The sequence below is a fragment of the Cibotium barometz genome, chromosome 11 (genome assembly GCF_041138505.1).
Source record: "Cibotium barometz isolate CiBa-2024 chromosome 11, ASM4113850v1, whole genome shotgun sequence".
Lineage (NCBI taxonomy): Eukaryota > Viridiplantae > Streptophyta > Polypodiopsida > Cyatheales > Cibotiaceae > Cibotium > Cibotium barometz.
In genome coordinates this window covers 15630629-15653304 of record NC_141056.1, presented here as the reverse complement: position 1 = coordinate 15653304, position 22676 = coordinate 15630629, and the positions used below count along the sequence as shown (strand labels likewise).

The window sequence follows — 22676 nt, the reverse complement described above, 5'->3', positions numbered from 1 at the left end:
CCCATCCTGACAAGTGTTAACCCGAGGTGACTTGGGCTCGAGATGCTCCTCAACCGAGGATAACCAGCCCAATGCCCCTTGTGCCGAGGTGACTTGAGCCTGAGGTTGGTTTTGTGCCCGAGGTCCCTCTCTCCCGAGTGTCCTTGTTGCCAAAGTCGGAGTGTGTCCACGGGGTGTGTCCGAGACCGAACCTCTTCACTTACCTGAGACTTGCTTGGTCCCGAGGCTTAGTGCCTTGATGTGGCCAAGTCCCCAGGACTGATCTGAGTCTGTTCTCTGGGGTCAAGGTGTCCGTGTCAAGAGAAATTGTTCACCCAACGTGCCCTTCTACCCGAGTTTCGTTAGATAGGGTTGCCCTAGACCTCGAGTCCCGAAGGGTGAGGTTGCTTCGTGAGACTCTTAGGGTGGATGCCAAGCGTGTTGCGCCCGAGATGAAGATATTAGGCTGAGATTGCCTCTTCACCTGTCCTAAAGATAGGTCCATTAAATGATATCTTTTCTGCTTGACCCTGGACCTGAGCTTTTGACCGGAGGTCTTCAGGCCGACAAACCTTTACCCAAGTTTTCTAAGACTGCTCAAACTGACTAAGTTTGAGCTTCCTGAGTCCTATTGAGAGCCTGAGTGCCCAAGTGAACTGAGTTTTTGTTACCAAGTCACTTTTCTCCCACCACTATCCAACTGTGTTGCTTAACACATCAGTATTACCAGAAACTGTGTTTCATTGATTCACCTCAGATGATTTCCAACAGTTTAATCATTCCTCCTCACCATTTCATGCATTTTTCCCAAGACCTTGCACTCTAAAGATCATTCTGTACAAAACACTCGTTTCTTGATTTTTTTGCTTTCTTGACTTCTTGAACAGCTTTATTAATTTTCTTGATTTGTTTCTTGTTTTTTGTCTGGTGACAGAATACATGTTTTACGTTCTTTGAGGCAAATTACTGCCCCTCGTACCCCCCACTAGCTTCTTCCATCACCCGGAGTTGGAGGAGTATATGGATACGTTTACATCATAAGCCCGCAAGCTCAATAGACGAGGTTGGCTGGTAGCCCATTATGTGGAATGACCTTATCAGAGATGATCTTATATATACCTAGATGAATCCAGGAACACGCCCAAATTTACCTTATCAGAGATGATCTTAGCAGACCTCTACGTGGAGTGGCCAGGCAGGGAGAGAGGTGCAGTGATAATATTTGACTCAAAGAATTTTGAGGGTTTTCCACATGATCAGAGAGAGGCATCTACTAGTTCCATGCTCAAGAAAACCTGCTATCTACAAGCTCCAAGAACGGGAGATGTATCCATTGCATAATGCATGTGCACGCATCTCTGCTTGCTTGAAATTGATTTCGCGTGACTTGTTTTCGTGTGACTGCCTGCTATGACGTGTCCAGTTCACGAGCAAGGGACGCCAACCCGTGAACCATGCGAGTGCCCTGTATTTTGACATGGTTTGTGGCATGTGAACAAGTGGTAAGTATCCATTTAAACCCTTGTTTATAATTCTAAAGGTTTTATAACCTATGCAATTCGCACTCATTAAAGTTGGGTAGTAGCCACTGGTGGGGGCCAAGGGACCCATGTATGGCCAGCCCAACCTTTGGCCACCCTTTTGACCATGAGAACCCTCATTAATGTGTGGGCACTAATAGGAGGTGCCAACCATTGTTTGAGATGGGAGTTGTGCCATGTGGCACATAGGGGTTGGACCCCTTCCGCCTCTCCTACAACTCCCACCTGCTCCTCTCTCACATATGCGAAAAGCAATCATCTCTCCTCCCAATACAAAGTCAACAAAGAAATTCAAAAAAACTGTTGTACTTCCTGCCGGATATAACCTGTTGTACTGGTCATACCCACCTGTACCCAGTTGTTGTAAGCCCAGCGGGGCGTGCTGTAACAAATTCCACATCCAAGAGATAGAAATATAGAGAGAGAAGATAGAGAGAGGGAGAGAGAGAAGGGTTTAGGGAACTTTGCACAGTACACACACACTGGGCGGGGAACAGGCCTCGCCCCCTTTCCCAAATTTATTCAAGAACAATCCACGGGCTCGCAAGCTAGGATCAATATGTTAATGAATACAAAAGCAAACAAATATGCCGATGTAGAATTCCAAATCAAAAGTCAAAGTCAAGGTACGAGATCCTGATGTCAAGCAAACCACAGGGATGGCCCAGTGTCCACAAGAATCTCTCACCAGGCTAGTACCAATCCAAATTCGAATCCAAGTCCAAATCCAAGGAACCCCAAATTGTTGTCGAAGTACACAAGAGATGTGAGTAGAAGCTGAAGCTTATGATGACCAGCTTTAGATTATGTTGCCCAATCTCGAATAGAGACAACCCACAAAGGGTCGTACAGAGAAGCATGAACCAGTGCAGTTCTTTGTGACAGTACGACAGCGATACGGTAAGGATCAGTTGCAGCAGCCAGACAGCGCTCAGCAGGTGGTGGCGGCTACAACTCTTGTCGGTGGCGCTCAGAAGGCTGGCACTGGCAGCCAGTCACGCGGTGCACAGATACAGATAATTTGCATTGGCCAAGTGGCAACAGCAAAGGACAGGTGGCAGCTGGCAACGGCGCACAGGCGGCAGCAGCAGCAGATAGGAAGCAACAGGCGGTGTTGAACAACAAAGGCAACAGCAGCTCCTATCGGCCGCGCCCGGCCAGGTGGTAGGTGGCGGCGGCAGCAGCCCGCCAGCCAAGCGGCAGCGCTGGCAAGCACAAGTGGCAGCGCTGGCAGCAACTGGCAGGCGTAGGTAGTACGGAAGGCACAGGTGGTACGGTGGTGGACGGGTGCAAGCGTGCAGCAAATCAAGACCGCACAGCAGGTTAGCAACAGCGCTGTCAGGCCACTAGGTAGAGGCAGATCAGCTGGCAGTACGGTGGTATGGCGATAGTATCTCCACGCTATGATTGGAGAAGACGATGGAGAGCACCTCACTTTGATTGATCCAAGTGATGAAGAGGTTCATGCTTATTTTATACCCAAGGGAGTCCTGCTTTTTGCCTAAAAAGCTAGCCAAACTTTTGCTTTGCTTTTGATCTTTTTCACTTTGCTTTCCTCTTTTGCTTTTTATAATAAAATGCTTATTCAAATAAGGCCAACTTTCATTAAAGTTCTTGTGCTTTGCTTTTCTGGCTTTAGGGCCTTGTTTTTTGGCCCTAGAGCAGCTTTTTGCTTTTTGGTCCAGCTCATTCTCCTCTTGCCAGTGGTGCTCCTAGCTCGCGGTCAACTCAGGTTGATTTTTTGCTTTTCTCTGCTTTTTGACCAAAACTGGAGCTTTTTCATATGCAAACTTTATGATCCTTGTCCCCATGCCTTCTTCTACTTGTCCAATGTCCGGGAAAGGGTTCTATCATGTGAATAGAGCTAGTGAAGGCCAAATAGTTACAGCTGCTGTACCTGCACGTGCTGCATCCACCTGTACCTGCTACTGTACTTGCCATAATGCACATGACTGCTGTCCATTGCTGTACGCAGTTGTACCCACCTATACGTGCTGCCATACACGAGTACCCACTGTACCTGCTTCCGTACCCACTATCTGCTCTCGTACTGTACCTGCCTGTATCTTGCTGCTGTACATGCTGTACCCTCCTGTACACACTACCTGACTGTACCGGCTGATGTACACACTGTACCCAACAGTACCTGCTGCCATGGTGCACGCTACCGTAGTACGTACACGGTACCATATGTTGTTGTACCTGAACTGTACCAGTTGTACCAGCTGTACACACTGTGGCACCTGCTGAATATCCTATTATACCTACTGTACAAATTGTACTTGCAATGAATCAGCTCCGAGAGAACCTGTTTGAGTACCTGCTATTGGTTATCCTATACTCATACCTGTTCATTTATTTGTACCTATTTGTGTACTGTACATGCTTGTGTACTCGTACCTGGAAGGCCTAAACCACGGTCTCTATGAGGAAGTGAGCCAGGCTCTAGTACAAGCACTTGATCGTGCGTGTTCTTGGAACAATACTTTCATGTTCACTTTCCTCCAGGTGTATGAGACTGGTGACCAAGCTACTTTGACTCTTTCAACAAGTCCTACTCCGACACGCTTTTGTTTGGGTGACGCGTCTTCATATTTACATTGCATTGGATTATCACGGTGGAAAGTCCTTGGAACTTTGTACCTGGATTAAAGACTCTAATAATATACTTTAAGTATTGGGGGGGAGGGGGGGGGGGGGGGGGTCGGCCCGTTCGCAGCCCTAGTGGTGGTGTACTGTGCAGTGCTTTTCTTTTGGAGTTTGTCCTATGCAGTGATGTATCTTTTAGTTATCTTGTGCATTTGTGGCTAGTACATTTTAAGTATTGATAAGCATTTTGTTCACAAAATGGTGCCCAAGGGCGTTCACACCTAGCCGGTGTAGGTACAATGGTATCAGAGCATGGTTGTTTCCCTCTTCTCAATGGGGAAATAATCGTTTGGGCATTGGGATCTGTGTGAACAGCTGTCGTACACCATGGATAGCCATGCACAGAGTGGACTAGGGCCTAGTTCCCATGGCCAGCCAAGTGGTACACATGCTTCTAATGCTTTGGGTAATAGGCATATGCATACAGGTTATGTGGAAAAGCAAACACATTTGGGACAACACTCTCAAAGCCAATAGGGGATGCATGAAGATGACCCAAATGTGTTGAAGGCCAAGATGGAAAGTCTACAGAGGTAATTGAATGCCAAGAGGAAGAGCTGAAGATGTTTCATGAGAACTGCAAGTTCAAAAGCTTATGGAGGGCACAAAGGCCAAGTCTGATTGCACATACTATGGACTCTATGGCCAAGGAATTGGGTGTGAACCCTTGGGAGAAAGCTCTCAACTATCTCATGAATAGTGGTCAAAGGCAAAGCAAGTGAGTTTTGTATCAAAGAACTCCTGCGTGATGAGATAACTAATAATTTATCTCACAGGATCAAGTCCTATGTACACAAGGATGAGGTTTCCATGACCTCAAAGCAAGACTCTACCCCACATGGGTTAGGAGAAGGAACGTGTATGCACATGCAAAAGAGGGTGGAAATGTATATGTGATGCATGATTCCCATGGGAAAAGTGTTGGGTGTGCTAGAGCCGTTGTACTTTGCTGAATTGGCCAAGGAAGAGCCCCGTCATGGGCTGAAAGCGTAATGATGAGACAGCCAAGGACAAGCATGTGCCCCCCGCTACTCATGCCACCGAGTATGCCCATGGAGAACAAGTTTCATGCAGGGATCCTTTTGAGAGATCCCTCAAGGATTCAACCTTATACACAGGCACAAAAAAGGTTACAGAAACCAAATAAAAGGGATGCAAGCAAGCTCACCACCTAACAGTAGGTTCATGTCCACAAACCACCCCCAAGCTAGGAGCTAAGGTTCCACTCCCACAAGCCAAGCCAGTCAACCCTGGCATCCCATACCACCAAAGCCTGTCCTAAGGGACCCTTGGCAAGACTGCCTGTGATCCGCCACGTCCACAACAGGAGTTAAGCCTCTTGGTCCAAGTCCAGACCACAATGAATCAATAATATATATACCTTCATAAGGTCAGAAAAATATGAACTTACGAATTGAGAGATTTGAGAAAGAAATAATAGTGAAGAAGGATAAAGATAAAAACAAAGCATTTGAAAGATCAAAAATAAATAAATTAACAAACCTAACTACTAAGGAGAGGAAATCAAAAGATAATATCAAATGAAGACTTTTAATTAAGACATTAACCAAAACAAAACAAAAAACAAAAAACAAAAACAAACCAACCCAAAAAAAAAAACCAAAAAAAAAAAACAAAATAGCAAAACAGAGAACTGTAAACTCTAGACCTAAAGCACTAAGAGCTAGAACCAAACATTAAGCTAAACTTTAAAAAAGACTTCGACTCAAAAGTGCAACCATTAACTCCAATGTCTGTCCAAACATGAAGTGTAGGTTCATCAACTCTATCATGCATAGCGTGGACAATAAGCTATGACATCCCTAATCATGTCATCAGTGCCCAAGAGTAGATGCAGGTTTGTATAAGGTTAGTCCAAAAGAACATGCTTTATAAAACCACCGAACTGAGTTTCTATCACTCTCCAGAGGTGATGGGCATATTGAGCCATGATAGAGACTAGCACTCAAAGTCTGCTCTAAGGTATAACAACAATTACAAAACATAGGAAAGAACCAAACTAAATCTATATTAAGCTAGAGCAAGAAAGAAAAGACTAAACAAGGCCTACTCTAACCCTACTCTAAGCTAGAACAAGCCACTTTTACAAAAAAGAGCATTGAATTATAAATTAAGTGGGCTTTTCAGCTCCCCACTTCTATAAAACTTACTCCTTATCATTTTAAACATTCCAAAAACTGAAATACCAAAGATAAACTTACTACGATTCATGAAAGAACGAACCTTTTTCAAAATCTTATTGAAACTATAACCTTTTTTGATAAGCAACAAAATAAGATGGCATGATTGAGAGATAAAGGCAAATTTAGTAGAGCAAAGACGAGAGAATCTAAAAAGTTGAGAGCAAATAACACCATACTTAGCTGTATCAGAAATATTGGAAGAAAAGTGTGGCATCCGAATGATCTTTAAGCTAGCATATTCAAGTTGTAAGCGTTTGTCATAAATATCTACTATGAAGCCTGAAGATGATTGAGTGATCTTAAGGTCTAAAAAAGCACGACTATCGCTATTCGAGGTGAGGTTAAGTTCGCAAAATCTTTGGGATAGATCCCTCCACCTAAGGAATTTGGATTGATATACAAAAACTCTTGAAAGGAAGGAATGTCGGGAACGAAGAGGTCATCTACAAAACGTCTCACATTACAAAGTTTGTGAAGAAAGATAGGACAAGTATTAGCAGAAATAAGGCGTTCCATAAAATCAAACTCATAAGTAAAAAGATAAAAATTAGCAAGAAAGGGAACTGCTCGCTGAAGCTCCCGCCTTCACCCTGCGCACGCTGCTCGCTGTTCGCCTGCCCTCCCTTGCGCCCCCCCTCCTTCCCCCGCCTGCCTGCCTTCGCTTCTGCGCGCCCCCCCCCCCCCCCCTCATCGCTGCTGCGCCCCCCCCCCCCCTCCTCGCCTGCCCCCCCCCCCCCCCCCCCCCCCCCCCCCCCCCCCCGTCTAGCCTCTCCGCCTGCTCGCATCCCCCCCGCCTAGCCTCTTCGCCTATCTTCAGCTGCGCCCCGCCCCCCCCCCTTCCTTGCGCGTTGCTGCCCTCCCCCCTTTTGTTTCTTTTCGCGTTGCGCCCCTCCCCCCTACTCGCCTGCTCCCCCCCCCCCCCCCGCCTAGCCTCTTCTCCTTTCTTCAGCAGCGCCCCGCCCCCCCCCCCCCCCCCCCCCCGGTTTTTTCATTGTCTTTTCCCACTCCCCCCCCCCTCCTTCGCGCTGTTTTCCACCCCCAGGGGGTTTTGTGTTTTTTCCCTTTTCCTCCGGTCTTCCGCCTCTTTGCGTGCAGCCCGTTTCTTGCAGGTTTTCCGCTTTCGCCTCGCCTTCGCCTGAGCTTCAGACTCTGATGGAGACTCCTCCCGCCTCGTCTCAGAGGGACTCATCCGCAGCCCCCTCGCCCGCCCCCGAGGTCATCCCCATCAGGCTTTCTCTTTCGCCGGAAGAGGAAGCGAGCCTCACCGCAGAGGTGGAACGCCTCCAGGCTCATTCCACCATCTGCCGTATAGTCGGCACTCGCCCCAACAGAGGGGAGATCAGGGATCTTCTTCAGGCCCGCCTTCTTGCAGATGTGGGCAAGATCCTGGATGTACAGCTCCTGGGCCGGGGCCATTATCAGATCGAGTTCGAGGCCGCCCAGAGCGTTGCCAAGGTCCTTGCCATGAGTCCTCTGGACATCAGGGGTGCTCGGGCTTTCTTCAGACCTTGGCAGCATGGATTTGACCCAGCAGCGACGGAGCAGGGAGAGCGCCTCTTCCATATTACAGTTTGTTTCCCTGGTCTCCGCCGGGAGTATCTTCCGCTCCTCCCCAGGCTCGGAGCATTGGTGGGCTCGGTACTAGAGACGGGCCACTCAGCAGCTTCAGTGGTGGCCAGAGCAGCAGGGCTACCTTCGGTCAAAGTGTTGGTATCTGACAACTCCTCCCTTCCTAAGGTCATTCAGCTACCTAGGATAGGGGGAGGGTGGATAGATCAGAGAGTGGAGTTCTCGAGGCTCCCGAACCAGTGCTTCATTTGCAGGCAGGTCGGTCATCTGGCCAAGGCCTGCCCTCGCAGGAGACCTCGACCCTCACCACAGCAGCAGACTACTGATGGCCCGCCCACAGATTCGGCTCGGCAGGCTGCCTCAGGGACACCTGCTCAGGCCTCAGAGACCTCGGAGTGGCAGCCTGGACAGGGACGCCGCCGAGGGAGACAGCCACAGCAGCACGCACAGAGACCGCTGCAGCAGCAGCCACAGTCTCAGCCTCACTGGGTTCCCGTGAGGAACAGCTTTGCTCCCCTTCAGGAGGAGACCCCTGCAGCGACTGAGGACCAGGAGATGCCAGCTCCTCCTTCTTCACCCCCCCCACCCCCATCCCCTCCCACCGCCTCGTCTCCACCTTCGCCTCCTCCCGCCTCCGCTCCGGTTTCGGCAGCGGCTCCCTCTCCACCTCCCTCGCCTCCCCCTCCTCCCCCTCCGCCCGCCTCACCTTCCCGGGAGACCCTGGCAGTTCCCTGGCGCTCACCTGCAGTCCGGAGAGCGCTGAGCACTGACCTCGCTCGAGCATCACAGAGGAGACCTATGCCGATTAGGGCCTCACGGATTTCATCTATCCGCAGTCGGCTGAGTCGCCTTGGCATTAGACAGCGCTCGGAGGCCTTTGATTATACCTTTACACGGCTTTTTGGAGCAGAGGGCCCCCATGAGCCAGCACCCATTCGAGTTCACGTAGTGATACCTCCGGCCCGCGGGGAGGAGGCACTAGACTCAGCGGTGGCCTTCTCGTTCCCTCTATGTGGACCTTGTGATCGGGAGTGGACTCTAGAGCTCGCTCTCAGCACTTTGAAGACTCAAGCAGTTGAGTTTTCTCACCACATGAGCGATCTGGAGGTGACTGATGTGATAGGCCGACTTTGGGAGTTGGCTCATTTTTTCTTGGATCCCGGGAGTGTGGATACCTCAGGGATTCGGCATTTGGTCGTGCGCATAGTGGCAGACTTGGCGCGGGACCCTGGATATGTGAGTATACACGAGGTTTCTCTGTCAGAGCAGGAGGCAGTCGCCATGGGCCACGGCCACTGGCGCCTGATCCGGGATTCTTGCAGCACACCGGGTGGGCAGATTCGCAGCCGTTCGGATGGGGACTACTCTCCATCCAAGCCGCTTGCGAAGGCCCGCCGTACGGCTGAGACAGCATCCACCTCAGCAGGGCATCCCCATGAGGATCATCTCATGGAATGTACAGGGCCTTGGCGGAGCACACTTTATACGCTATCGAGGTTGCTTGAGACAGGAGCTTCAGAGATGCCTGGTTGGTGGCAGCATTGACATTTTGATGATGCAGGAGCACCACTTGGGTGAGAGCAGGATCCGGAGATATGGGTCGGTGATGCCTGGTAGATGGGACACTTTTTGGTCTGCAGGGTTTGGTCCTTTGGGTGGACAGGGAGGAGTATGCATGGTTATTGCAGATGTATGGCGGCAGGCCATTGTGGATCGAGGGATCATTGTGCCTGGTAGAGCACAGTATGTCATTCTGAGGATGCATGATGAGCTATTGGGTGTGCTCAACATCTATGCGCCCAATCATGCTAGTGCTAGAGCAGAGTTTTGGACTCAGGTTACTGATGCATTGCCAGAGGCCGCACATTGGTGTGTTGGGGGAGACTTCAACATGCTTGAGGACCCGGCAGATAGGGTGGGAGGCAGTCATGTTACAGTGCACGGCACGGAGCTTGCAGCTTGGGACCGGTTTTGCATGTCACTGAGGATCACTGATGCATGGCAGCATGGGGCTTTCTCCCGGTCTCAGGACAGTCTTAGTTTCTCTCGGTCGGATCGCCGGCAGGGAGGGACTAATCTATCTCGGATTGATCGCTTTTATGTGGGCGATTGGTTAGGGGAGCGAGGGGGCTCCGTCGGCATTCTTGTTGGCACCTCATTTTCAGATCATGCGCCAGTTATATTGACATTGGAGGAGGGGACACGGGAGCCCAGCTTGCAGTTGAGGATCCCAGAGAGGGTACTTACAGATCCCAGTCTCGCTGAGGACATTGAGAGGATCTGGCATGATAGTCAGTGCTCTGACCAGGATGCAGCGGGCCAGTGTGCCCAGGGACTCATTGATCTTAGCTCTTTTCTACACGCTGCAGCTTTGACACGACTGGGAGAGATTCGCGAGCGGGAGCAACGACTGAGACGCAGCCTTGCTTCGCTACAGCGCCTTCAGGAGCAGCAGCCTGCATGTGAGTGGGTGGCGTCCCAGCTAAGCCAGGCACGCCAGGAGGTTAGAGAGGTAGAGGAGCAGAGACATGAGTTTTACTATCGTCGTCGGGCCTCTCAGTGGACGCAGCTTGGTGATAGAGTGACTGGGGAGTTTTTTGAGATCACTGGACCCCGTCATGCGCGAGCAGGAGTTCGCCAGCTTGGTAGACCGGATGGATCGATAGCTACTGAGCTCGGGGAGATCAGAGCCATTGCCACTGCTTTTTATAGTGACTTGCTTTCAGCGGAGCCAGCCACTGAGGATCGAGATGTGTGCAGACAGACTGTGCGGGCCCATGTGCAGAGGAGGGTCACAGACCATATGCGCACAGTTCTAGGTGCGCCTCTGTCAGAGATTGAGCTTGCCGAGGCCTTGAGGGTCCTGCCGCGACATAGTTGCCCAGGGGAGGACGGACTGACGCCGGCCTTTTTTATGCGCTATTGGGACCTTTTGGGGCCAGGCCTCCGCAGGGGCTTTCAACATGTTTTGGACACTGGGGTGATGCCGCAGAGCTTTTCAGAGGGCTTGATCTATCTTATCCCCAAGGGGGAGGGAGTATCGGATGACATTCGGCATTGGAGGCCTATTACGATCCTCAATACTGTCTACAAGGTCTTAGCAAAGGCCTTGAGTTTGAGGATCCAGCCCTTCCTGGGGGAGTTGATTCATGCTACTCAGACAGGATTTGTCAAGGAGCGCAGTATCCTTGACAACATCTTTACTTTCTGGGAGGCGACGGCCCGAGCTAGGTTTCTTGGCGAGGACTTGGTCGTGATGCTTCTCGATTTTGAGAAGGCATACGATAGAGTTGATTGGGGATTCTTAGAGGGCACTATGCTACGCCTGGGCTTTGAGCCAGGATGGATCAGAGGGGTGGCAGCTTTGTATTCCACAGCTCGCAGCCAGGTGCTGATTGCAGGAGGTCGGGGGCCGAGTTTTGAGCTGACCAGATCAGTCCGTCAGGGGTGTCCTCTCGCCCCTTTCCTTTTTCTCTTCTTTGCGGAGGCTATGAGTATGTATTTGACGGCAGAGGAGGTTGGTTTGAGAGGACTTCAGCTCCCAGTCCGGGGGGAGGATTTGCTTGATGCTGAGTTTGCAGACGACACGGGCTTATTTTTGCATGGCCAAGAGGCCAATCTTATTCGGGCAGAGCAGTCGCTCCAGGTTTTTAGTGCAGCTTCGGGAGCATTGATCAATTGGCGCAAGATAGTGGCCTTTTGGATCAGTAGTGCTCCCACTCCGGCATGGAGTCCGGACCCCGGTTTTAGATGGATTCCTCCAGGCACAGCAGTGCGGTATTTGGGATGCCAGATTGGCCTTGATTTGTCACCTGAGCAGCAGATTGCCCCGCTTCTTCTGAGCATTCGGAAGAAGCTATTGTATTGGAGTACAGCTAGACTATCCTTGGCTGGGAGGGTGGTGGTGGCAAATCAGGTGCTGTTAGCGACTATGTGGTACATTACGTCTTGCTGGATTTTCTCGAGCTCTTGCATCAGCCAGGTACAGAGGCTGATCAGGAACTTTCTGTGGTCTGGGCGGGACGGTCAGCCAGCTCGGGCAAAGGTTGCATGGGCAGTTATTACACTTCCGCTGGCTCAGGGCGGTTTGGGCATTATAGATCCAGTCGATCAGAGTAGAGCCTTATTGGGGAAGCTTATTGTTCGGGGGTTGCTTCCAGGCGCTGAGCCTTGGAAAGAGCTCCTCTTGCAGAGACTGCAGGCCCGGGCGCCTCCTGCAGGGGGTACTTGGGCACCAGAGATTCGCTGGATCTTCATAGAGATGAGGAGGACAGGCCTCAGTAGAGGATGGGAGGACAGATTTGCTTTGAGTATCCTGAGAGCTTGGGAGCTGCTGAGACCGGGGCTCTCTCAGCGGCCGCCTTCTTGTGTTGAGGAGCGGGCCAGGCAGCCGCTCATCTGGAGCCCAGCGGTTCGTACAGAGCAGGGTCATATGCTGGGTGCTCGGCCTCGTCTAGCCTGGGGACCTTTAGCGGCAGGCCCAGCTCGTAGTTTTGGAGACTGGCAGGCTTTCTGCAGTCTACCAGAGGAGACCCAGGTGGAGAGGCTGAGTCACTTCAGAGGGGGGTTGATTATGAGGGATGATATTCAGGAGGCACTTACAGAGGAGTGGTTCACACCTCTCGAGCCAGTGGCCCCACGGTGGATGGGAGCCTTTACACAGTTGGAGATCCTGATTGCTGTCAGAGCTAGCACTAAGGATGGCAGATGCCTCTATTATGAGATACAGGATGAGGGCAGACTCCAGAGAGTGGAGGTGGAGTCGCCTTTGGTTGCAGAGTGCACTTTTCAGAGGATTCGGGTAGTGGCTGCCGCTTCTCGGAAGTGGCATATTGACCCCGACCCTGCTGACGTGCTCTCGGATTGGCGTATATGGGCATATGCAGCGCGCCCCTTGGCCCAGCTACAGTGGGACCCCGGGGAGTACGAGTGGCATGATCCTTATGCATCCCTTGAGGCCACAGAGATCACCTTTTTCCAGTATACTGTTCGGCTGGGACGGCATATTTTGACGGCGAGGAGGACGGTTTCTCCAGCGGCAGCGGGGCATTGGCGATTGCAGGGACTATCACAGGAGTTCCTAGAGGATTTCTGGGCTCGGCTCTGGGCTAGTCGACAGGCCCGCAGGATCTCGGCTTTTCAGTGGCTGGTCGCCCACAGGGGCTCAGCGGTTGGCACTTGGCTTGTTTACAGCGGTCTTCCGGCGGCCTGCGTCCGATGCGGCCACCCTATGGAGACACAGAGACATTGCCTTTGGGACTGCCCTCAGGCACAGCAAATTTGGCTGCGAATGCTGCGTATTCTGGCCCCCCTCTCTCCAGAGGGTATGTTTACGTGGGGTGCCGCTGCTTGGTCGACTTCATCAGGGCCTGCTATGGGCTATGAGATGGAGCAGGGCAGTCAGGCCATCAGATTTATTAGGGGCCAGCCTCGCCTGGTTCCGGCACCGGATTTCTCGTCCGCCAGCTGGACACAGGAGAGGGATTTACGATGGGAGCTCCTCAGCAGCCTCACCATCTGGTTCACCTGGAGGGCCCGGTGCTTTACGGCCTTTGAGGGGAGATTAGAGCCACCAGCAGAGACTGTTCGGGGGATTTGGCAGGAGTTGATCCACACCTTGCGAGGACAGTACGACCGCATCCGGGGAGACTCGGATGAGGCGATCTTACGGCGCCAGGCCTTTCACACCACTTGGCGCTGCGGCCCGTTCTACACCCTACACACGGGATCCCCCCGTTGGCACTACAGGCCACCTGTTTGGCTCTTCCCCCCCCCTATTGTATGATTTAGCCGCTCAGTTCTTTAGACTGATGCTTGTATTTTGCAGCACCTAGGGAGAGTCTCCCGGGCTGCCATGATGTATTCACTGCTCTTCTCTCTGTTAGGAGCAGGAGAGATCTCTGTTGTAGCCCTACGGGCGTTTTTTACATAACTAATGAAAGGATCTTTTCTCGGAAAAAAAAAAAATTAGCAAGAAAGACGGCACAATCGGTACCCATGGGAATACCAATTGCTTGCTTAAATAAAGAGTCGCCTAAGGATATATTGTTAGCACATTCATCCCCAGTTTCTGCCCATTTTTGGTGTCCTTTTGGTCCCATTTGTATGGCCCTTGATTGTGGGCTAGCCACCCCTATTTTACATATTTCTCTGGGATTTTTTCCCAGCCCTTTTGGTATTTTACCAGTCGGCCAACTCATATGCTCCAATCGGCCAGCATATTCAGCTCCAGTCGGCCAGCCCTCCTCACCTATAAATAGGTGGGGCTGGCCTCTCTTGTTTTATTCAGTCTTGTCCATATTTTACTCCCTCACTTATGAGACTATCTCTGTCTCTTGCTTGGGACTGTTTTGCTTCAATATATTCAGCATAGTTTGCTCCATATCTCTCTCTCTTGCACTCTCTGTTCAGCACATTCTAGTGCCACTCTGCTTCCGCTCTGTGCACTCTTTGTGACATGTGAGGTCTTTTGACCATCGTAAACACAACCTTAGTCTAACTAAACTGCACTTAATGATGCTGAAGAAAGACAGATAGTGTCAATGCAATGCAATGCAGCTATATTAAATGATGAATGCGGTTACAATGAGATCCAAATGGATCTATGCTGTCCTAGATTATGTCTACCACTGGAAGAGAGGGAAACATGCTGAAGGATGATGAAGGATGGCTGTCCTGACTCCAATGCTGAGTTCCACCACTTGTATGCTGGTATCCCTCTATGTAGGAGTTGGGAAGATGGCTGAATATGCTGATTACTGATGTAGATGCTGAACTGAATGCGATGCTGGACTGAATGCGATGATGGGCTGAAACGCTGATGTCAGATGCCCCTTGATGGACCAAAACGCTGATGTGTCTCTATTTATATGGGGGACTGGTGCTGGTCGGCCAGCTTTGCTGCAGTCGGCCAGTTGCAAGAAGCCCACGACTGCCATAAAATACCATAAATGCCATAAAATGGTATAAATGCTATAAAATGCTGGTCGGCTGGTTTATACATGCTGTCGGCTGCCTCCACAAGCCCCAAATGCTTTGGTCTAGATAGCTAATGTGATGCTACAATGCTGAATCCAACCCATACCATGTGGTACATGCTGAAAACATTCATTTAAATGCCCATAAAATGCCTGATAAATCCTGATGACGTTTATGATGCTAAAATGATGCCATGTCACTGTACACCTGAATGGTGTGCACGTGACATTCCCCGCTGCTAAACTGTTGCTAGGTGGTATACCTGGCAACCTTTCGACTCCTCTGGTGATCCTTCTCCTCCGAACCACCGCCACCTTCTGTCTTCTGCTGTCGGGACTGAGGTCGTTTGCAAGAGTGGAATCCTTTGAGCCAAGACTCTATGTACTGCGGGAACTGAATGGCAAATGCTGCTAAAACTGCTTGGAAATACCTGAGTCACCCCTGACCTGCCTGTGGAAACCTTTCACCTACCATCTCCATCATTCCTGAAGCTCTGAACCTCCCGAGGCGATGTTGGAGCAAACTTCCGTCTTCTGTGGAAGAGAAACCCCCTGCTGCTGCCAGTTGAAGCCCAAAACTTATGTCCTCCTTTGATGATGGATGTCATTCTTCCCCAGAGAGTTCATGGGCAAACATGTATGCCTTGCAGATGCAAGACTGACTGCTAAGATGACTACTATGCAAGCCATGTGCAACCCTATATGCTGTGCAAGAATGCAGATGGATGGGTTACTAATGCATACCTAAGGAAAAATCCCTAAGGGTGGCTTGCAAGATTTTGAGAACTGGGTTTAACTGTGCGGAAGCGATTAACATGATGTCTGGTTGAATGACTGATGGAATGAACATGATCTAAGGCTGGTTACCCTGTAACGCTCTGATACCAATGTGACATGTGAGGTCTTTTGACCATCGTAAACACAACCTTAGTCTAACTAAACTGCACTTAATGATGCTTAAGAAAGACAGATAGTGTCAATGCAATGCAATGCAGCTATATTAGATGATGAATGCGGTTACAATGAGATCCAAATGGATCTATGCTATCCTAGATGATGTCTACCCACTGGAAGAGAGGGAAACATGCTGAAGGATGATGAAGGATGGCTGTCCTGACTCCAATGCTGAGTTCCACCACTTGTATGCTGGTATCCCTCTATGTAGGAGTTGGGTAGATGCTGAACTGAATGCGATGCTGGACTGAATGCGATGATGGGCTGAAACGCTGATGTCAGATGCCCCTTGATGGACCAAAACGCTGATGTGTCTCTATTTATATGGGGGACTGGTGCTGGTCGGCCAGCTTTGCTGCAGTCGGCCAGTTGCAAGAAGCCCACGACTGCCATAAAATACCATAAATGCCATAAAATGGTATAAATGCTATAAAATGCTGGTCGGCTGGTTTATACATGCTGTCGGCTGCCTCCACAAGCCCCAAATGCTTTGGTCTAGATAGCTAATGTGATGCTACAATGCTGAATCCAACCCATACCATGTGGTACATGCTGAAAACATTCATTTAAATGCCCATAAAATGCCTGATAAATCCTGATGATGTTTATGATGCTAAAATGATGCCATGTCACTGTACACCTGAATGGTGTGCACGTGACATTCCCCGCTGCTAAACTGTTGCTGGGTGGTATACCTGGCAACCTTTCGACTCCTCTGGTGATCCTTCTCCTCCGAACCACCGCCACCTTCTGTCTTCTGCTGCCGGGACTGAGGTCGTTTGCAAGAGTGGAATCCTTTGAGCCAAGACTCTATGTACTGCGGGAACTGAATGGCAAATGCTGCTAAAACTGCTTGGAAATACCTGAGTCACCCTGACCTGCCTGTGGAAACCTTTCACCTACCATCTCCATCATTCCTGAAGCTCTGAACCTCCTGAGGCGATGTTGGAGCAAACTTCCGTCTTCTGTGGAAGAGAAACCCCCTGCTGCTGCCAGTTGAAGCCCAAAACTTATGTCCTCCTTTGATGATGGATGTCATTCTTCCCCAGAGAGTTCATGGGCAAACATGTATGCCTTGCAGATGCAAGACTGACTGCTAAGATGACTACTATGCAAGCCATGTGCAACCCTATATGCTGTGCAAGAATGCAGATGGATGGGTTACTAATGCATACCTAAGGAAAAATCCCTAAGGGTGGCTTGCAAGATTTTGAGAACTGGGTTTAACTGTGCGGAAGCGATTAACATGATGTCTGGTTGAATGACTGATGGAATGAACATGATCTAAGGCTGGTTACCCTGTAACGCTCTGATACCAATGTGACATGTGAGGTCTTTTGACCATCGTAAACACAACCTTAGTCTAACTAAACTGCACTTAATGATGCTTAAGAAAGACAGATAGTGTCAATGCAATGCAATGCAGCTATATTAGATGATGAATGCGGTTACAATGAGATCCAAATGGATCTATGCTATCCTAGATGATGTCTACCCACTGGAAGAGAGGGAAACATGCTGAAGGATGATGAAGGATGGCTGTCCTGACTCCAATGCTGAGTTCCACCACTTGTATGCTGGTATCCCTCTATGTAGGAGTTGGGTAGATGCTGAACTGAATGCGATGCTGGACTGAATGCGATGATGGGCTGAAACGCTGATGTCAGATGCCCCTTGATGGACCAAAACGCTGATGTGTCTCTATTTATATGGGGGACTGGTGCTGGTCGGCCAGCTTTGCTGCAGTCGGCCAGTTGCAAGAAGCCCACGACTGCCATAAAATACCATAAATGCCATAAAATGGTATAAATGCTATAAAATGCTGGTCGGCTGGTTTATACATGCTGTCGGCTGCCTCCACAAGCCCCAAATGCTTTGGTCTAGATAGCTAATGTGATGCTACAATGCTAAATCCAACCCATACCATGTGGTACATGCTGAAAACATTCATTTAAATGCCCATAAAATGCCTGATAAATCCTGATAATGTTTAAGATGCTAAAATGATGCCATGTCACTGTACACCTGAATGGTGTGCACGTGACATTCCCCGCTGCTAAACTGTTGCTGGGTGGTATACCTGGCAACCTTTCGACTCCTCTGGTGATCCTTCTCCTCCGAACCACCGCCACCTTCTGTCTTCTGCTGCCGGGACTGAGGTCGTTTGCAAGAGTGGAATCCTTTGAGCCAAGACTCTATGTACTGCGGGAACTGAATGGCAAATGCTGCTAAAACTGCTTGGAAATACCTGAGTCACCCCTGACCTGCCTGTGGAAACCTTTCACCTACCATCTCCATCATTCCTGAAGCTCTGAACCTCCTGAGGCGATGTTGGAGCAAACTTCCGTCTTCTGTGGAAGAGAAACCCCCTGCTGCTGCCAGTTGAAGCCCAAAACTTATGTCCTCCTTTGATGATGGATGTCATTCTTCCCCAGAGAGTTCATGGGCAAACATGTATGCCTTGCAGATGCAAGACTGACTGCTAAGATGACTACTATGCAAGCCATGTGCAACCCTATATGCTGTGCAAGAATGCAGATGGATGGGTTACTAATGCATACCTAAGGAAAAATCCCTAAGGGTGGCTTGCAAGATTTTGAGAACTGGGTTTAACTGTGCGGAAGCGATTAACATGATGTCTGGTTGAATGACTGATGGAATGAACATGATCTAAGGCTGGTTACCCTGTAACGCTCTGATACCAATGTGACATGTGAGGTCTTTTGACCATCGTAAACACAACCTTAGTCTAACTAAACTGCACTTAATGATGCTTAAGAAAGACAGATAGTGTCAATGCAATGCAATGCAGCTATATTAGATGATGAATGCGGTTACAATGAGATCCAAATGGATCTATGTTATCCTAGATGATGTCTACCCACTGGAAGAGAGGGAAACATGCTGAAGGATGATGAAGGATGGCTGTCCTGACTCCAATGCTGAGTTCCACCACTTGTATGCTGGTATCCCTCTATGTAGGAGTTGGGAAGATGGCTGAATATGCTGATTACTGATGTAGATGCTGAACTGAATGCGATGCTGGACTGAATGCGATGCTGGACTGAATGCGATGATGGGCTGAAACGCTGATGTCAGATGCCCCTTGATGGACTAAAACACTGATGTGTCTCTATTTACATGGGGGACTGGTGCTGGTCGGCCAGCTTTGCTGCAGTCGGCCAGTTGCAAGAAGCCCACGACTGCCATAAAATACCATAAATGCCATAAAATGGTATAAATGCTATAAAATGCTGGTCGGCTGGTTTATACATGCTGTCGGCTGCCTCCACAAGCCCCAAATGCTTTGGTCTAGATGGCTAATGTGATGCTACAATGCTGAATCCAACCCATACCATGTGGTACATGCTGAAAACATTCATTTAAATGCCCATAAAATGCCTGATAAATCCTGATGATGTTTATGATGCTAAAATGATGACATGTCACTGTACACCTGAATGGTGTGCACGTGACACTCTTTCATGGTATCATCACTCCCGGTTTAGCAACCTCTTTGCTGCCCCAGATTCAGCCCTGTTTTCAGCACCTTCTCCTCTGCGTTTTTCTTCCACATCCATAGCCTTTGCTGCTGCGTTTTCTGGACAGCACCCTGCTGGACGCTTTTCCTTCAGATTGGCTTCATCAACTCAGCCAACAGGTACTTGTTGACCAGCGTTTTCCTTCCCACTTGGAGATTGGACAATAGGTGGCCTGTTTTCTACAGGACAGCAGCCTTTCTTTGCTGCGTTTTCCTCTCGAGTGGCCCTTTCCCTTTGCAGAGGGGGCTTGTGGTGTTGCAGGCTTTGGTGGCACTCTTGGTACCTGTGGAGGACACTTCTTCTTTAGAGTTTGTGCGTTTTTCTTGAGGAGAGCCCAAGCTACTGTTGTAACATGCATTGCGGAAGCGTGTTCATGATTAACGCTAAGCAAAGAAGATAACGCTAATCCTATGTTTAGCAAAGACACAAAAGAGAAGGAGAGAGAGACCTAATCTACTGTATATTGCCAAAACATGCTATATATACAATGATCTTGCTGATTCACAGCTTCATGATGCATACCAAAGATCCTTGCAACCCTCTACTTGCAATCGAACAAGAGAAGCTCCTGTTGATCCACCACTGTGTCCTTGCTGCCTTGCAGACTCTGACAAATGGATCCTCTTGATCTTTGAATGATGATTCTAATGAATGCCTAATGATCCTATTTATAGGAAAAAGGAATGAATTCGTAATCAAGTCGGTTTTGCCTATTTTTCCCACAAAACATTGTCCAAACAGTCATATTTTGTGTCCAAACTATGCCCAAAAGGTGTCCCAACCATTGGGCTGTGTCTTGGGCACTTCCGGGAGCTTGTAGGGCTGCAAAATCTGCTCTAAATCTGCCCCTAAATCTACCCATATATTTGCTTATGAGAATATACATGTCTATGAGCATTGGCATGAACGGATGCACATGACATCCCCTTTTGCTAAGCTTGGAGCACTGGGGTAATCCATACACCTTTGCTCCGTTTTCCTTCTGGTCCAATTGAAGATTGCACTTCATATCCATTGGCTCAATCCCCAAGCTCTCTAACTTGGTCTTCAAGTTCTCTGGCTTGGTCTTTAGATCTTCTGAAAACTCCTCTGAAATTGTCGAGATGACCTCATCCTTCTCCAAATAGGATTTGGAGAGATCCACCTCCTTGGGAACTATCGGGTTGACCTCATCCTCCTCCAAATAGGATTTGGAAAGATCCACTTGCGCGAGCTGTGGTTCTGGTTTTGGTTTGGCTTCTGGCTCTAGCTTTGGCTTTGGTTCTGGTTCTGGCATGTGCATCCCGGGTAATGGCACCTCCTCGGAAACACCTCTTTCTGTGATCACGTCTCCCGAGAACTCTTATCTTGGAAGCTCTCTTTTCGTTGGGTAAACGCTCTCGGTCATGGGTTGCTTTACAACCCTAGGTGATTCCTTCTTTGCCTTTGTTGATGCTGCCATGAATTGTGCCCATGTCTCCTTGAGTTGTGTCCATCTTTGCTCGTATAGAAGTGGGTCTTGACGCATCTCTTCTTGAAGCTCTTCTGTGAGTTGTTGCCTAAACCTGGCCCCAACGATGATTTGTTCATACTGAGCATAGCGTTCTTGTTCCCTTTTGTATCGTTCATCTTCCTGTCTCCGACGACTCTGCAAAGTCGTGACAAAGTCATCGTCCATTGCCTCTGAACTCATGATATTATTTTGCTGTTTTTTCTGTTGTAATCAGCCCAAAAACCCTAACTCTAGAGTTCTACATGCTTTCTAAACTCCCTAGGATCATGCTAGGCTGAAAACTAGACTTTCTAGCACTATACTATGCTGAAAATGAGCAAAAAGTTGATGCAAAAATGCAGATTTAACGCAAAAACGCAAACCCTAATCTTGCTCGTAAACCCTAAAACGCAAACCCTAATTTCAGAAACCCTAATTCAGCATGCACCAAATATAAGCTAAGAACTGTCCTAGGATGACCTAAGCTCTGATACCACTGTAATATGCGGAAGCTTCGGAGAAGGATCGGTACTTCAAAACTCAGAAAAACAGCACTCTTTTCGCGACGGAATTAACGCACAACTGAAAGACGATGTGCAGAAAAATAGAGAGAGAAGGGGGAGATGGAGAAGGACACAGTATTGGGTCCCAATAACCCTCTGTAGGGCCCCCACCACGGATGGTGTATTTGCTTTATTAGAATGATGTAAATCTGAAACAAATACAAAGTACTTGACCTTTTCTTGGCTGGAAAACCTGCCCTTGACCTTCAGTCCTTCACCCCTTAGCTTTAGCAAACCCTTGGCTGTCCTGGCCCTTGAATGCTTGAGGCTCTTGGTGAATTGTGAGATGGTACTAATGAAACTATGGGCTGGGCTTTTATACTTCCCAAAACATCCAGTCGGCTGGTTTACTGAAGACCCACGACTGAGTTAAATATAATATAGTGTTTTCACACTCTATTCCTTCTGTCCAGCCTGCGCATGAGTTCACACTGCTGTCCAGCCTTCTGGGACAGCACCCTGGCTGCTGGGCACCATGCGTAGAGGTGTAGGGCTGCCCCCCACACCTGGCCGACTGGTTGAGAAGGCCTCTAACCCTGTCGGCTGCCTCTCTTGCAGCCCTAGGGCTGGCTGACAGCCCCTCCAGCCCATGCCTTGGCTGGTGGGCATAGCCTTGGGCTCTCCTGGCCCCTTGGGGGTGGTTGGACACCTCCCCCATGCCCATACTACAAATGCAAGTACAAACACCTACACTGGGGTAGCCCTATGGGCTGGCCCCATCTCTACATGCAACCTACATGCCTACAGAGGCCTGGCATCCAGTTGCAAACCAGATACACAGCACATCTGACATCATTCCAGAGGGAGACTCACAGCGCGGACTGGCACTGCTTCATGTGCAGGACAATGCACACCTGACCTTGGACTCATGTGCAGGACAATGCACACCTGACCTCGGACGACTGAGATGGATCCCTGGCTGACTCGTCCCGGACTGGGCTCACATGGGACCAGTTCACCATCCCAGGTCCTGCACCTTCTGTACAGAATGTCTACGTGGCATCCAAGTGCGGGATGCACGTGACATCCCCTTCTGCTTAACTTGACGGAAGCTGCATAGCCTCCAAATAATCCGTCAATAAAGCCGGATAGTCCTCGAAGAATTCTTTGTCGAGCCATACCGCTTCGTGAGTTCCTCGGTCCTGAAACTTCGTGAGGAACTGTCGTAGTCTTCGGCCTGAGCCATGCTTGAAACGGTGCAGAAGGATCTGTTCTGGAACCATTACT

At 49.4% G+C, this 22676-nt stretch overlaps 1 protein-coding gene and 1 pseudogene across 1 annotated transcript in view; both read right to left on the bottom strand.

Annotated features, from left to right (window-relative positions):
• LOC147633815 (GABA transporter 1-like) overlaps positions 1-22676 on the bottom strand; it is a 51657-nt gene that overhangs the window by 11024 nt on the left and 17957 nt on the right. The window lies entirely within an intron of this gene.
• Positions 5806-21072, bottom strand: LOC147633816 (uncharacterized; annotated as a pseudogene).